General features: G+C 43.7%; 1 pseudogene; it reads right to left on the bottom strand.

The window, feature by feature from the left end:
* Positions 1-4,172: 4,172 nt before the first annotated feature.
* Positions 4,173-4,576, bottom strand: LOC147990927 (uncharacterized; annotated as a pseudogene).
* Positions 4,577-18,366: the final 13,790 nt, after the last annotated feature.

Genomic DNA, 18,366 nt, shown 5'->3' on the forward strand with positions numbered 1-18,366 from the left:
AGCTTAGAATTTTTGGTGTCCTTGGATTTTACATTGGGGTGCCTTGGGCATCCCCAAGCTTAGGCTGTTGCCACTCCTTGTTCCATAATCCATCAAATCCATACCCAAAACTTGAAAACTTCACAACACAATACTTAAAAGAAAATCTTCGTGAGCTCCGTTAGTAAAAGAAAACAAACAACCACTTCAAGGTACTATAATGAACTCATTATTGATTTATATTGGCGTTAAACCTACTGTATTCCAACTTCTCTATGGTTTATAAACTCTTTTACTAGCCATAGATGCATCAAAATAAGTAAACAACACACGGAAAACAGAATCTGTCAAAAACCAAACAGTCTGTAGTAATCTGTAGGTTTCGAATACTTCTCGAACCCCCAAAATTCTAAAATAAGTTGCCGAGCGGGAGGAATTTATCTATTAATCATCTTCAAAAATAATTAACTAAATAACACTCTCCAGTAAAAAATGGCAGCAATTCTCGTGAGCGCTAAAGTTTCTTTTTTTACAGCAAGATCAAAAAGACTTTCCCCAAGTCTTCCCAACGGTTCTACTTGGCACGAACACTAATTAAACACAAAAAAAACAACCAAAACAGAGGCTAAATAAATTATTTATTACTAAAAAGGAGCAAAAATCAAAGAATAAAAATAAAATTGGGTTGCCTCCCAATAAGCACTATCGTTTAACGCCCCTAGCTAGGCATGATGATTTCAATGATGCTCACATAAAAGATAAGAATTAAAACATAAAGAGAGCATCATGAAGAATATGACTAGCACATTTAATTCTAACCCACTTCCTATGCATAGGGATTTTGTGAGCAAACAACTTATGGTAACAATAATCAACTAGCATAGGAAGGCAAAACAGGCATAACTTTAAAACTTTAAGCACACAGAGAGGAAACTTGATATTATTGCCATTCCTACAAGCATATATTCCTCCCTCATAATAATTTTCAGTAGCATCATGAATTAATTCAACAATATAACCATCACATAAAGCATTATTTTCATGATCTACAAGCATAGAAATTTTATTACTCTCCACATAGGCAAAATTCTTCTCATTCAGAATAGTGGGAGTATCATAAGAGACTCGAATACTAAACATTGTTTCCACATTAAAATAGTAATATTTAGGAAAAGGGTAATCATAATCATGAAAAGTTTTAATATAATCATCACTACTTTTTATAGCATATGTGTCATCATAATAATCATCATAAGTAGCAACTTTGTTCTCATCATAATCAATTGAAACCTCTTCCAAGATAGTGGAATCATTACTAAATAAAGTCATGACCTCTTCAAATCCACTTTCATAGTTGTCAAAATAAGATTCAACATCCTCCAAAATAGTGGGATCATTACTTCCTAAAGTTGACACTCTTCCAAACCCACTTTCATCAATATAACCATCATAAATTGGAGGCATGCTATCATCATAATAAATTTGCTCATCAAAACTTGGGAGACTAAAAATATCATCTTCATCAAAAGTAGCATCCCCAAGCTTGGGACAAACATTAATTGCATCAAATACATTCTCAAACATGTCATTCTCATCAAACATAGCATCCCCAAGCTTGGGCCTTTTCATATCATAAGCATAATCATTCTCATCATTAATAGTACGGATAGCACCAATAGTATCACAATTATCATCGTCACAATGAGTAGTAGGAGCAACATCATTTGGGAGGGATACATTTTTACCTTTACTTCTCCATCTTTTCTTTTTCTTCTTCACATTATGTGTGGGTTCAATCCTCTTTATGGAGCTCCTTATTAATGAGATTGGTCGAATAGAAGGCTTCTCCTCGTTACCTGATTCATCATAAGAAATAATAGGAGGATATTGGGAAGCCTCTTCCCTTTCATTAGTATTCTCTTCATCCTATATTTGTTTTCTTTTCTTTATGTAATTGGCAATATAAGGATTTTCAATTCAATTCACCGCACAATACATAAAAATTTCTTCTAGATCAATATCGAGGAATTTCTCAAGGTTATATTCTGGAATATGCTTAGTTATATGTTTCATTTTTTCATAACCCAAAAGCAAACTAAGTTCATTATGATGTGCAAGGGAAATCAAATCATCAAAAAATTTGGACATGATACGATCATGAAACAATTTTCATTGGAGATTTAAATGACCATGTTCATTACAAAGTTCACAAGTATGGAGAAGAAATTTTAAATTTTCAACACAAACATCTAGCCTTTCTTGCAACCACTTAGTTTCCAAATACTTATGCCTCCTGCAAAATCTATCTCCCCTATTTGGTGTGTACTTGCAAACTCTATGCACTCCACAAAAATTTACATGCTTATAAGAGACATTTTCATCATGACTAGTGCAATCATCATTAGTACTATGGATACTCAAGGAGTTCATACTAACAACATTGCAATCATGCTCATCATTCAAAGATTTAGTGCCAAACATTTTATAGAATTCTTCTTCTAGCACTTGAGCACAATGTTCCTTTCCATCATTCTCATGAAAAATATTAAAAAGATGAAGCATATGAGGCAAACTCAATAAACATCCAAAATGGGTAATATAATAGCATGGAACAATCAAAAATTATAGATACGTTGGAGATGTATCAGTTAATCATAAGTAGGAGGTTTGTTCAAGTAAGAACAACACCTAAGCACCGATCCATTCACATATCAAATTATCAAAGTAGCGAACACAAATCAAACCAACATGATGAAAGTGACTAGATGAAATTCCCGTGTATCCTCAAGAACACTTTGCTTATCATAAGAGACCGTTTTGGCCTGTCCTTTGCCTCAAAGGATTGGGATAACTTGTTGCACTTTTTGTTACTATTATCGTTACTTGCTCGTTACAAATTATCTTGCTATCAAACTACTAGTTACTTACAATTTCAGTGCTTGCAGACATTACCTTGCTAAAAACCACTTGTCATTTCCTTTTGCTCCTCGTTGGGTTCAACACTCTTACTTATCGAAAGGACTACGATTGATCCCCTATACTTATGGGTCATCAGTAATCTCTTGACAGAGAACGCACGCTGGCCATGGCAGACGCAAGGGAATGATGCTGAATGACTTGTTTGTTGTTGTGGATGAGGAGTTGAGGAGGAATGTGCAGTCATCTTGGCATAGTAGTATTTATAACCTAGTACTAATATGCCCCCAAGTGGGAAACCGTTTAGGTTGTGATCGGTGTGAACATTTGCAATTAAATATAGCGTGGTAGTAATTTGGAATGTGATGAGACGCAAGCTCAAAATTTATTGACGGTTCTAGTTTCGAAGTGCGGCACTATTCCTGGATGGCGTAACGTGGGCACGTGTTCTCGGCCATGGTGTGTAGTTTTGTAATATGCCATGGTACTTCTTTTTCTACTGCTGTGTACGTGCAATAACTCGCACTGTTGGATACATATCTTACGGTTATTGGGGCGTTCGACGGGAATAGCCTCATGGCGAGCTACAGACTAGTGTTTTTTTCAAACGCATTACATCGACACGTATCATCTCTCTCCCTCTTTCCCACGCACACACCTAGTCCCTCGGGACTTCTCGCACACACCATCTCTAGCTCCCTAGGTCGATGCCAGCCACATACACTTGTACTCTGAGTTTAGTCCGTTATACACGAAGAGAAGAGGTGCACGCACTCATCCTCTCTCACACACGCATCTGTAGCTACAAATTGTAGTGTTCTCAACCATCCGATTGGCTCTATCATAGGTTCCCGTTGCTCCTTGGCGTTGAGATTGAGAAGTTTAAAATGCAGAGGCTAAGCTGGAGGTGCGAGGTTTTGGTTAATGTGCGGACCGCACACAGCACCAACACGACACAAGCTTCGTCTGCCTGGTGCGCAGCTGGGTGAGTACTACTAGTACTACAACTACTTTGATGTGTCGCGTCAACTCGAACAAGTATGCAACACTTCCTGAAACAAGCATATAAGCTGCTTATACTTCTTAACCAAAGGATCTTTATATCCAACAGACACAGAATATCCGTTCGACCGTTGGAAATTACTTTAACTACTGATCTGATGTCAAAGTAATTGCTGCATCGCCACCAAAACCCACCATCTCTTAAGCTAAAGTAGACCGAGCTAACCCCTACATTAGCATATTACTAAGATAAATAGAAGGCACTGTGGAATCATTTATGAGGTGAGCTTGCCAATCTGAATGTGGAGGGACACCGTCCTCGACAACCCAACCCCGACCAGCAGTTTGGGCGGAACTGTGAAGAAGGTCAGCTCCTGCACGACGATGTCGCCAGGATCCTTGCTGCTTGTCACCTTGATTTCCACCTTGACGGCGTCGGTCCTGCCTTTGGGCTCCCCCGGCGGGCCGTTTGCCCATAGCTTGGCCGTGTAGTGCGGCAGTGGGGACGCCCCTGCTCTGATGTAGACGACCACACGGCGATAGGCGCGCCGATGTCGAGCATGCCGCCGACCAAGAAAAATGTGCGATCGTCCTCCTCCGCAAACAGCAAGAGTCGTGGCTCCGACACTGGCAGTTGCAACTGGAGCACCTTGCCGTACTGGATCCTATGCACGGGCATGGCATGCACGGTGCTGATGTGGTGGGAGAGCGCCGGTGGCGGGCCTTCATAGCCGCAGACGGGCACGGGGCATTTGGAGGGCGCGAGCGGACACACACTCTGGTGATCGGTGAGCTTGTGGTAAGTGAGTAGAGCCCACAACCTTCATGCGGGCACTCCACCCTCACCGAGGAGAGGACGGCGTCCATCGTCGTGTTTCGCACGTCGAAGTCGCTTTCGCGTTTGCACTTCTGGCACTGCCGCTGGTTCCCGGGGCGCTCACTGCGGTAGTCCGTGCAGGACAGGTGCCGTCCCTTGCACTACACAAATCAATTGAACATCACATCAATCAAGAAACCTGCACCTTGCTCGATCAGCCGAATGGACGAGGTGTATTCGAACCTCATACACTGTAGGCTTCAAGGGGCAGAGGCACAAGGGGCAGTGGAGCAAGGTGAGGTCCATAGAGACCATAGAGAGCTCCATCGTCGGGTCCTGTTCCGTTGGCATGATCTCTCCCTCCTCGTGCACAACCATCTCTCGCTTTAGGGCCGGGGCATTACATAGTTTTACCATCACATATTCATACTACTTCAACGTGCATTAAATCAACACATGCAAGTATCAAAAGGAAAGTCAAGGCATGCATGCATGCGTTGTAATTAATGCATCAGTAAACGCAAATTATTGAAATATATTGAGTGCACTGCTTTGATGTGTCGCGTCAACTCGTACAACAAGCACAAGTTTGATTACAACGCCCTCTCCCTTGCCCATGAGCGTGGTGGCTCGCAAGACTAGGAGAAGATTTCGCTACACGCTCTCCCTCCCGCACGCGATGTACATGCAACAGTTCATTCGGTGTCAGATGGCCAGAAGAATACTAGTAGTACTCCACTGCAGTAGTACCATCATTGTCCGACTTCCCGAAGAGGCGAAGAGCCAAGCGCAACCCGGATGCTTGTGTGGCAGTTTCATGTGTTGGGGAGGTAGTATAGTGACATAGTCTAGGAAAACATTCTCCAATTTTTACCAGGGCATGGTGAGGCAATACCATGGCACCACGCTAGGCGTCATGTTTTCTAACCATGTGCTTCATTTTTTGTATAGTTGTTACCCAATAATAGACGCGTTTATGGTTGACTATTCGAACACATTTCCTCGAAATATCTGCCCATTCCTTGTAAAACGCATGAGAATGTACTAAATAACACGAGCTAGGTTTTCCAGAGCGTTCTTGTGCACCTTTTCATGCACCGATTGTTCAAATTTGAATTATGTCCATTAATGCCTAGAAAATGCACATAATCCCATAAATATGGTAAATGAGCCCGGAAAAATGTCAAATTTGAACATGTTGCATTTGAGGCGGTATGTTGATCGTTGGAAAAAAACTGAATGACAACTAGGACGGAAATTTGGATTCCCCTTCAATCTTGGGTATTTCCCTCTCGAAAGCATGGAACTTCCTCGGTGATGGTTCGATATATGAAGGGCGTGCATGATGACATAAGCCAAACCTTCTCAAATTTTTACCAGGGCATGGTGAGGTCATACCATGGCACCATGCCAGGCGTCATGTTTTTCAAGCATTTATTTCATTTTTTCTATAGTTGAAAACCCGACAAACAAACATTTGTGGTTGACTATTGCAACACATTTCATCGAAATATCTGTCCATTCCTTGTGAAAGGCATGAGAATTTACTAAATGGCACGAGCATGGTTTTCCAGGCCGTTCTTATGCACCGATTGTCTGAACTTGAATTATGTGCATTAATGCCTAGGAAATGCACATAATCCCCTAAATATGGCAAATGAACCCGAAAAAGTGCCAAATTTGAACACGGTGATTTGCAGGTTGTATGTTCATCATAGAAAAAACTCGTGGACAAAGGACAAAGGAAATTTGTACCCCCCCTTCAATCTTGGTGATTTCCCCCTCAAAACCATGAAAATTCCTCGGTGATGGTTCGATTTATGAAAGGCGTGCATGACGACATTTTTACCAGGGCACAGTGAGGCCATACCATGGCACCACACCAGGCGTCATGTTTTCCAAGCATGTATTTCCTTTTTGTATAGTTGTTAATCCAGTAAATGACGTGTTTATGGTTGACTATTGCCACACATTTCCTTGAAATGTCTGCCCATTCCTCGTAAAAGGCATGAGAATGTACTAAATAGCACGAGCATGGTTTTCAAACCGTTCTTGTGCACCTTTTCATGCACCGATTGTTCGAATTTGAATTATGTGCATAATTAATGCCTAGAAAATGCACATAATCCCCTAAATATGGTAAATCAGTTTGGAAAATTGACAAATTTGAACATGTTGCATTTGAGGCGGTATGTTGTTCGTTGGAAAAAACTGAATGACAAACTAGGGCAGAAATTTGGATTCCCCTTCAATCTTGGTGATTTCCCTCTCGAAAGCATTGAACTTCCTCGGTGATGGTTCGATTTATGAAGGGCGTGCATGACGACATAAATCAAACCTTCTCAGCTTTTAACGAGGGCACGGTGAGGCCATACCATGGCACCATGCCAGGCGTCATGTTTTTCAAGCATGTATTTCATTGTTCTATAGTTAATAACCTAGTAAATGACGCGTTTGTGGTTGACTATTACCACACATTCCATTGAAATCTCTGCCCATTCCTTGTAAAAGGCTTGAGAAATTACTAAATACCATGAGTATGGTTTTTCCAGACCGTTCTTGTGCACCTTTTCAAGCACCAATTGTTTGAATTTGAATTATGTGCACTAATGCCTACAAAATGCACATAATCCCCTAAATATTGTAAATGAACCCGGAAAAGTGTCAGATTTGAACATGGTGATTAGCAGGGTTTATGTTCATCGTAGAAAAAAACTCATGGATGAAGGACAAAGGAAATTTGGATTCCCATTCAATCTCGGTGATTTACTACCACACACGATTCATCTCCGTTGCCTCTGTGAACCGTGTGTATTCACTCACACATGCAAAAGGAAAAAAGAAAACCCTCGCCCACTTTGTTCCCACTCACTCGCCGCGGACTCCTCCGCAACTTTGCACCCTAAGCTCGATGGTTGTTGGCGGCAGGTGTAGGTCGTGCTCCAAAAGGCACGGGATTTCGCCCCTACCGCTTTTCGCCGCCTATCTGCATCGACATTCTAGATTCTAGTTGACTGGGGTTTTCTGTAGGATTGGGCCGAGGATTTTTCTCATGGAGAAGGTAATCAACTTAGGAAATATTCACTCATCTCTTATCGCAGTCCGTCCATCACTGTTAATCAACCGGCAGAAATTACCGTGGAATCATTTTTGTTCTAGCTGATTCATGGGTGTTCATTCATGTGTCCACAGTGCGAGCACAAATCGGGCAACTGTGGTCGTGGCTAGTCGGAAATGAAGTTCTATCTCGCCATTCCGGATGACTTCAGGGAGTGCCCGGTATGTTCAATCTCAACCTACCATGGTCGGCATGGCCTAAATTTGTGAACATATACCGTCTGTTGCTACATTATCTATATATTTGCATCAAATCTTTGTTACATTATCTATTTTTTATTATATATTTTTGTACTTTTCTTTCATCTATATATTGATCTATTCTATCAGTTACTCCCATATTTGCATTTTGCTTTGTTATTTCAATATATCTAATTTATGATCTTAATTTTCATTTCAAGCAGTACATCCCTTGCTTTGCAGGAACAGGAGTAGAAGAAAATCTTGGGCTTTACTTTATTGATGACTCCCAGGATGTCATATTGACAACGCAGTATGGATTGACAATGACGGTTAGCGTAAAACTTGATAAAGCTGGTCACTCCTATTTTAATGCGGACCTTTGGAGAAAAATATCTAAGTGTTATGAACTGAAAGCTGGGAATAAAATTCTAGTGCGTGCACCATAGCCTGGTCTAATTAACATGGATGTTTACTTCCCCAACGTCATCAGCCGATCAAAGTCTGATTGAGGTTAGTTTCCTTTCAACTTTCTCCATGCTGTCATATTACTTAGCAAAATCGGGGTATTTGTTCTGACTAATTGATCACTATTTAAGAAACCAATTGTGATTTCGTATTCTGACTCCGTTCCTAGGCAGTAACAAATTCTATTTACCAATTTATGCGCACTATATATTCTTCTACCATGTTCTGAATAAATAATACCTTTCCACCTTTTAAGCAGGATATGTTGGATGCATAGTGAATGGTCTGTATGTTACTAAGCGTACCAAATTTCATTGGAAGACCTTGAAGCATGTCATAAACTTTGTTGATAATCTAATAGAGATAGCACAGCATATGAACGCTGGATTTTGGATGGGATTAATTAGACCTATGGTGCACACACTGAACAAGACCAATTGTGTGCACAAAACGCTGGTAAAAAGTCTTATTTTAATGTTGATGCTCATAAACTGCATATATCTTCAACGATATGTTACAATTGGTTTTTACTCTACATGTCAACAAAAATTGCCCGTTGTAGCAGTTCCTGGATCGATTTCCCCGCGTGGTCGAATTACACTTGTGGTTGCTAATAATGCCAAAGTGATTGCAAGGTACTGCATTTCCCGTAGAAATGGAACCATTCAAATTAACAAGTTCTCGCTAATTGTAGCAATGCACCCATATTGGAAAATTGGAGACACTGTTCTACTCATGCTCCACCAAGGCACAGGAGGGCTCTTCCTTTTCATTAACGAGATGCCGAGTCGCCATGATCAAGCTGCTTCCAGTGGATAGTTGTTGTTCTTGGCCCTAGCCTCTTAAAATGTGCTAGTTGTTACTATACATGTTAAGTATGTAGATATGGACCATATGGTTGTTGGCCCTTAGCCTCTTAAAATGTGATAGTTGTTACTATGTTAAGTATGTAGATATGACAATATGGTTCACTATAAAAAAAAGACACATCCGTGACATTTTGGGTTGAATGGATTTTTTCTGTCATGTTTATGACACTTGTATGATGATAATTGTGACAAAACCCGGTATCATCATGGATGTGGTGGGCTCCTACTTCTATGACAAAAAATCGTGACAGAAAATGGGCTTTTTGTCCTGGGCGGGCCAGAGACGCAGCTGCATGACATTCTTTGGGCCGTCCATGACGGAAAAAAATAGTGGTAGAAGCGAGGGTGAGGAAAATATCGGGGGAGTTCCCAGTTACGGTGGATGGTCGGGCCGAGCGATGCACATTTCTCTCGTACATACGCGCGTGTGTGTGAGGCGTTGTGCTCTAACTGAACCCGAGCGAGGCGTTGGGCTCTAACTGAACCCAAGTGATTGCATTGCAGGCTACGCATTACTGAACCCGAGCAATCGATCCCTTGCTGTTAACTGAACCTGATCGAGTGGTTCCTTCGCAACTGATGCTAATTGAAGCCGATCAAACCTATTGCCTCTTGAGGAACAGTGAGCATTGTTGGGGGGTTTGGATGAACAGTTCTCAGTGGGGGGTTTGATGAACAGGAACCCGTGGTGTTGCCGCTGGTTGAACATGACCCTGATCTATCGAGCCGGTGGAGGGGTGGATGAACAGGACCCCGTGGAGGGATGGATGAACAGGACAACCCCGTGGAGGGCTGGTTGAACAGTAGCCGGTGGAGGGCTGGATGAATAGTAGCCCATGGAGGGGTGGTTGAACAGGACCCCATGGAGAGGGCTGGTTGAACAGTAGCTGGTGGAGGAGCGCGCGGTGGAGGCTAGATGAACAGGAGCCCATGGATGAACAATCGCAGGTGGTGGCTGGAGGAGGTCGACGGTGGAGATGAACAGTATCCCGTGGAGTCCTGATTTGCGGTACGCCACACCCCACCCGATGAACATGACCCCCATTTTGACCGTAGCACTCCAACACAAGTCTGTTTCCACCGTTTTGCGGTACGCCACACCCCTCCCGATCAACAGGGCCCCGTTTCGACCAAGAGAAGTCCGTTTCCTCCGTTTTGCAATACGCCAGACCCCTCCCGATGAACAAGATCCCGTTTCGACCGTGGTCGGTCGAACACAACGCCGTTTCCTCCGTTCTGCGGTACGCCAGGCCTCGTTTCCATCGGTTGTTTCGTTCAAGCCGGTTGGCTCCTGATGAACAGCACACGTTCCGTTGCCTCCCGATGAACACGATGCATTTTGTTTCCTCCCCATGAACACGACGACACAGTTTCTCCGTTCCGACCCAGCCATGTACACGAGCCCTGGCCGTATGTATGCGCGAATAGGCGTTCGAGACCCCACACGTTTGTATGTACGTGGGCGTATTTAATTTCTTGCACCCTGGGCGCTGTACGTACATGTACATGCTACGTGCGCGCCTCTACTACGACACGTGTGCGCCTCTACATCGACCAGTATGTACATACACGTTCGCAACCGGAATGACAACGCTATGTACACTTCGACCAGGTGGGTCCCGACTGTCAGGCACTTCCTTGCGTGCGAAGATGTAGCTGGTGGGTCCCAGCAGTCAGGGAGGAACTTTTTCGCGAAATACGGTGGCCCGTCCAGTGGGTCCCTGCTGTCAGGTGGAGGAATCATTACTTTCCGCGTAATAAGGAGGCACTTCCTTGCTGCGGCCGTGGACCTAGCTGTCAGCCTCTCCACGTACAGTACTCTTCCAACGTTCACCACATTGACCATGCCGCGCCGAGAGCACCAAGGTGGTGGACGGAGAGGCCTAGGAATGGGACGACGCAGAGCCGGGGAAGACGCGGCAGTGGATGCCCACGTGGAGAGGAGTATGAGGGTTCACTGGTTCGGCTGCGGCGTGAGGCTGTCGTCGCCGCAGGGCCTGGCCAGCAGTGGGAGTAGTAGGGGGCGGTGAGGCCTCCGCGGCAGCATAGCTAGGCGACACGACCGACGCTGCTTTGGGCGGCTGGAGCAAGAAGACCAGAGGTTGAAGAAGCACTATGGCCGTTGGATGGACATCATACGGTCACTAGATCTAGAATCGTTCATATTGACTAAGTTGACAAAGCCCTCCGTCCGTGTCAACTTAGTAGGTCCACAAGTCAGGCTCCCACTATGGTGGGTCCCAGCTAGCAGGGGGTATTCATTTTTTGTGTGTAATAAGGAGGCACTTCCTTGCGTGTGAAGATATAGCTGGTGGGTCCGAGCTGTCAGCGGGAATATTCATTCTTTTTGGCGTAATAAGGAGGTACTTGCTTGTGTGCGGCCATGGACCATGTGGGTCCCAACTGTCAACCTCTCCATGTACATCCCTCTTCCAATGTTGTTGTTTGTTGACAACGTTGACCACGCCGTGCCGAGAACACCAGTGCGATGGACGACGGCGAGACCCAGGAATGGAATGACCCGGAGGCGGCGAAGCCACAACAGTGGAGGGATGTGGGTGAGTAGAGGGATGGCCTGGCTAGCGGTGGGAGTAGTAGGGGCCGGCGCGGCCTGCGCGGCAGCACAGCCGGCCACGGGAGGCGGGAGCAGGCGGTCCCGCCGGTGCTGGATTTGGCGGCTGGAGCAAGAAGATCAGAGATTGAAGAAACACGACGGCCGTTGGATTTACATCCAATGGTTACGTCTGCTAGAATCGTTTGTTGACGTATGTAATAACTAAAAAAATCTTTCATACGCGTCAACTTAATAGGCCCACAAGTCAGACCATTCCCTATTTTTTTAATAATTTATATATAACTCATTGCAACTTCTTATGCAATTTATTGCAGTCCATTTTTTTGTTGGCCAGGGCCAGGGTTAAAAATTAAAATGAAAATTCGCATATTTCTGTGGGTTCCAAACTATTTTTAATACCTAAATGTCGAGCCAGATTTAAAGTACTTTGAAGATATATTTAAATTAGGTTAAAGGAGAGTGAAATAGGAATCTAAAAATGTGAAAAAAATTTCAGAAATTATAAAATAATTGCCAATTTGTCATCTGTTTTTATATTGACAACCCATTTCATATTACTTTCAAGATTTGCAGGCGTCTTGAAAGAATTGCATCCCATCAGGGCATAGAAAAATAAGTAGGCCTGGATTGGGTATTCTTTAGAAAAAATAATCTGGGCTCATTTTGACAAAGAAAAAATAGCTGGGCTGGTCATATGGTGAACATTTAGAGACATTACAACCGAGCACTCTTCCAGCCTTCTAAGGCCATCAGTGTTTTCGGTCGTCGGATCTATAGTCGTATCAGTTTTTGGCCGTTGGATCAAACTCTGAGCGCAAGAGTTTACGCGAAAGGGAATGGGCCACTGCTCGCGTAACAAAATTGGCGTTCTCTGGTTAACTGGGCCAACCTCGGCCTTTTAGGGAAGGCGAAGCAAGCGACGTTGCACAGGTTCCTCCTCTCACGAGTTGCGACCTCTCTGGCGGCGTTTACCCAAGGTCTGGTCACCGCCCCAATGATATCCCCGTACCCAAGGCGTCACGATATCTCCCTTTCGCCAGCTTTCTCTTGATCTGGCACCTTGTACCAGGCAAGCCCTAGCCACCCGAGATTGTCCTTCGCCTCATTTGCTTCCCTTTCTTGTTGGTCTCTCAGCCCTTCGAAACCTGACAATGCTTGTGACTACACACCTGGGGCTCTGCCACGATGTCAGAGGCGATGGCAACGTCGACAACGACGGAGGAATCTGGCACCACGCCCTCCTCATCTATCAAATTGGTGTTCCTCCTTCGCAGTGACGGGTCCCTAGGAAGCAGCGACGTAGTGCGACACCTCTGCCGCCTACATCTTCACCTTGGCATGATTTGGCACCGTGCCCTCTCCCTGTGTGCTAAATAACCCGCAAGTTCAGGTAACTTTCTCTCGACGATTTTTGCCTCCCTCTCCCATGGTTTGTTCTCTCACTTGTTATTTGCAATCACTGATGTTACTGCTGATTTTTTTCATATCGGGTATTTATCTGTACCGATGGATATTACAGTAAGCAGGGGTGGGCATCTAGAAGAATGAATTGGAAAGAAACAATGCTCTGCAATTATAGTCAGTAGAATGGTAGCCCCAAATTTCAACAGAAATAAAGTGAAAATGAATGATGTATTGTACCAGTAATATTTAGGGAAGTGCCACAAAATAGTATAGTTCTATCTGAAACTGTATATTTGACGGGCCATTCAAATTTGGACCTGGTATTACAAGTGCATAACTTACTTTTCATCTTCTTATTCAAATTAACCAAATTAAAATTCCATATGAATTCTAAACTGCATATACTGTACAATATTGTTCAAGAAAGGATGCTTTTCATCTAAGGAGATCCCTTGATGTGAGTTAGGTGGTAAATACTAAATAGCATGGTGTTTCTTTTTACATCTGAGGAGATCACTTGATACTAGACGCCATGTTTTTTTGGGTCCAATAATTTTACATGGGTACCTACTGATGCTATATCTCATGCTCCTTCATATATGCATGTATCCTTAATTTTTGTTCTTTTCCCTTGAGATGACACTGCAAATTTTTTGTGGCCACTACAACGATGTATTTTTCTGATCCCATTTACAGGCAATGCAACAGAAACAGGGATCAAGAACTGCTTATTGTTATGCTAATAACCTAACACACTCCTTGATGGTTTGTGATTACTTTCACCAGAAAATGCATGCTTTGCAGATTTATATCATTATTTATTGTAATTCTGCTACCCCTCTTATATCATTATTTATTGTAATTGTGTAAATTTCCATATATAGTCTGTTATGGTTGTGGTAAAATTTTCTCTGCGTGCTAATATGATTTTTATTTTCATGGTTCCATCTTTTCTATATGTGGATGAAGATGGCACCCCCACCTCCCACCTCCCTCTCCCTGGCAACTCCTAGGGCGACTCCATCGGCGATCCATGGCTCCCCCTCCTCGTGAATCTCTTCGGCCAAGATGGCGCCTCCTATCCTGGATGTTTCCCCGAGAGTGGAAATTGCTAACAAGGTTAGAGCAAGATTCTCAACTTCTGTTCATTGCCTCGACCCCAACCTCGCTTTTCATCTTGTGGTTTCTCTTAGCCATTCTTCTTTCCCCCTTAATGTTGATCATGTTGGCTTAGCCCTTGAGGCATGCATTGGAGGATCACCATCTCATCTCCATGTTTCTCACATCCGTGGTCAAGTATTTAAATTCTCAGTCATATCTAAGGCGGTTGGGTTTATGATCTATCAGCTGAGATCTTTTAAATGCCCTAGTTTAACTTGTCATTTTCATCTTTGGGGCTTTGGCGGACCCTCTTGGATTAGAGAATACAATCTTTGGCTTTACGAGCTAGATCATGAATGGACTACTGTGTCTAGATCCCCCCATGGCCTACTCACCGGTGCAAATTCAGTTCCTTTAGGTGCCCGACCCCATTCTGCATCATCGTCATGCATCATTCCGGCTACCGCCAACAATACGCCGTCATTCTCGGATCACGAGCCATCTGCGGGCGGGATTGTTACCATTCAAAATTCTATCCCGGGGACTCCTCTTTGGACCCTCTTCGGGCCCCGCAGCCCATCTCTGTTTCTTCCAACCCCACCGGCGCCCCACCACTTTTGATCACAGCCCAACCTTCAGCCAACCCAAACCCCCGGCCCACTCAACCCCCCCCCCCCTCAATTGAGCCCAACCGTTCAACATTTGACTCCATATTTTTTTTCTGACGCAAATGCTTATCCTTTGGACACCGCCATGTCGATTGCAAAAATTAGTTTAGATGTCGTGCTTGTTTTCATTACGGGCACATATCTTGTTTCTGTTTTTTATCCAAAACTAAACCCCCCGTTTATCGGGTAAAATCCCACCAAACTTCCTCCCCTTCGCCCGTACCCAATAGCCCGCATGACGACTCGTCTCCCCAAAACCCCACCCCCCTCCTCTATTCGACCGCCCAGCCTGCCAAACCCCCTGCTCTCCATTACACCCCTGCTCTGCTCCGCTGCTTTTCTCCATCGCCGACTCAGCTTCCTCCTCTACCATGGCTGCCTACCCATGTGATCCCCTCCCTCTCCTACCACCCGGCACTGCCATCATGGAGGCCAATGGAAACCGCCGCCGCCGATCCTACCACTTCCTTGGCGGCGAAGCTCTGGTCCAATCAGGGGACTGGGCTATCATCTCCCTCGCGCCTCCACCGGACCCAAACCAGTTTGACACGGACGCCATGCTCATCCACCATTATCTGGACCATGAGCGTGGTTTCCGTATTGCTGAAGTATCAAGATGCGGCATGGGAGCTGCGCTCGTCCGCTTCCAGCACGCCTGCGACATCGACACTGCCATCGCCAATAGTCCCTACTTTGTAGGTGACTCAATCTTGCGTGTTATCCGCCATGACAGAGGTATTAATCATCGTGACTGCACCTTCTCCCATGATACCTGGATAATGATGGTCAATTACCCACTTGAGGCTTGGAGGCCAAATAAAGTTAGGGAATCTGTCAGTGGCTTTGCAAAGTTTTTAGTATGGAACAAAGATATGTCCAATAGGGCTCGCATTTTGGTCAAGGTTAGGGTCCCCAATTTGTAGGAAATCCCAGTTAGTCATGTCATTTGCGAGAGTTTAGATGATTTTGGGCATGGACAATCTTGGACAAGTGCTGTTTATATCCTGCAAACTGAACACCTTGGTGCTATGGGTGGAGATGAGGACCCGATCCCCCCTGATGGTGTGTTGCACCCAATGCCACAGGCACCATTTGGTGGGATCTGGCATGACGCCGACTTTGTTAACAATGAAAACCAGCATGCTGCTCTTGCGACTCATCATGCTCTAGCAGATGAAAATGAGGACATACCCATGGTCCATACACCACCTCAGAGCCCGGAAAATGCCCAACAGAATCAGCCACTTCAACCTGCTGTCGAAGCTGCTGATGCTTTCGTTGCTCTGCATGACATGATGTCAAAAATTATTACCTCTGCACCTTCTATCCTTAAGCAGCTCTCCGGCACTAATGTGGTCAGTACCAGGTGTCAGTTGATCAATGTGGACGATGCGCATGGGCCTATTAAAAAGTGTCTACTGACCATTACTACTGAAGCCCCACCTGAACCTGTTATATCATCTGTCATGATCTCTGAAGTGCTGGATCACACCGCAAGTTCTGAATTATCACTCATTCCTAGCCCTAAACCAGTCCTATCACCTGCAATGCTTGATTTCATGGCCATCAACCCAAACTCTCCGACTGCTGAACCACTTTAGGACCTGATTGAAGATCTGCCTATTGTACCTGCTATAGCTTCCACTCCTGCTATCAACAAAAGGAAGAAAGTTAATGCTCCTCTTGATGTCAATGAACTGCGTTGCAGTCGCCGCCTTGCTGTTCTGAGTGTGGGTTTCAAGAATGAAGCTGCTCCAAACAAGGCTAAGAAGATGGACAAGTGCAAGAAGAACCTGAACTCTGAATTTGAACATGAGATTAGGGACCCCACTGCATCACCTCCACCTGAACTTCCACTAAACACCATTCAAGCCATCGCCACCAAGCAATGCCTGATCCCTCCTGAGGAGGTGTCTGAAGAGAAGATGATGGCCATAGTGGATCATGAATGAAGCAATAATTTACTATGATTGGTCTTGTTTTCTCAAGATCAAGGCTGGCACTAGGCCATGTTTTTTAATTTGCATATGGACTATATTTTCTGTTTTATTCATGAACCTGGATTGTAAGGAGTTAGACTCCATATTTTGCTTCTATCGATGGAACATCACACCTTATTTATATTATGTTTTAATTTGTCTGAATGGTCAGTGGAGTTATGATCAGTTAATCAGTGGCATAGTGGATTGTCAGAATTCCTGGTTGTCTCTTTACACTACCTGCTATGATTTATGTAAAGATAATTTGGTTATGATTAAGTCATTCCAATATGAGCTCAACCCCAAAAAACTTATTAATGAGTAGAAATTGGCATATATTGAATTGGAATGTCAGAGGGATAAATTCCCAAACAAGATGGGATGATATAAGAGCCAAAATTGATGAAAGCAACTGTGGTATCATTTGCATACAAGAAACAAAGAGAGAGAGATTTGATCAATCTTACCTCAGGAATTTTTCCCCAAGGAGATTTAATTAGTTTGCTTATACACCATCAGTAGGCCTCTCTGGGGGACTTATTACTATTTGGAATAGCAGCCTTTTCAATGGTACTGTTGTCAATCAATCATCTTACTGAAATACTGTCAAATTGTCATGTAATCTCTCTGGTAACATTTTTTATGTCAGTAACATATATGGACCCTACCAAAATGATGACATAAATGATTTCTTTGAGTGGTTGAACAATTTTGATGCTTCACAAATGGATCATTAGATACTAGTAGGTGATTTCAACTTAATTAGAAGCCCTCATGACAGGAACAGACCTGGAGGTGATACAAATAATATGCTTATGTTTAACAGTTTGATTCAGCGACAGGATCTTGTGGAAATTCCAATCAAAGGAAGAAACTTCACCTGGTCTAACATGCAAGACTCTCCACTATTGGAAACACTGGATTGGATATTTACTTCTGCAAATTGGACCCTGAAATTTCCAAATACCCTGGCACATCCACTAGCCAGAGTTACATCTGATCACATCCCAATTCACAGTGACATTCCAAAATCTTTTGTATTCAGATTTGAAAACTATTGGCTTGAATTTGATGGATTCTATGAGACTGTTATACAATGCTGGAACAGAAATCAACAACTGACAAACTCTGCTAAGGACATTGCTGCCAGATTCAAATGTCTCAGAATGGGGTTAAAAAATGGAGCAAAAACCTCTCAAAACTCAACACCAACATCTCAGCTTGCAACTATGTCTTGACTATGCTTGATGGCATTGAGGATCAAAGAAGTCTGAGTACTATAGAAGAAAAT

The sequence above is a fragment of the Triticum urartu genome, chromosome 1A, assembly GCF_056163025.1.
Source record: "Triticum urartu cultivar PI428250 chromosome 1A, HENAU_Tu73, whole genome shotgun sequence".
Lineage (NCBI taxonomy): Eukaryota > Viridiplantae > Streptophyta > Magnoliopsida > Poales > Poaceae > Triticum > Triticum urartu.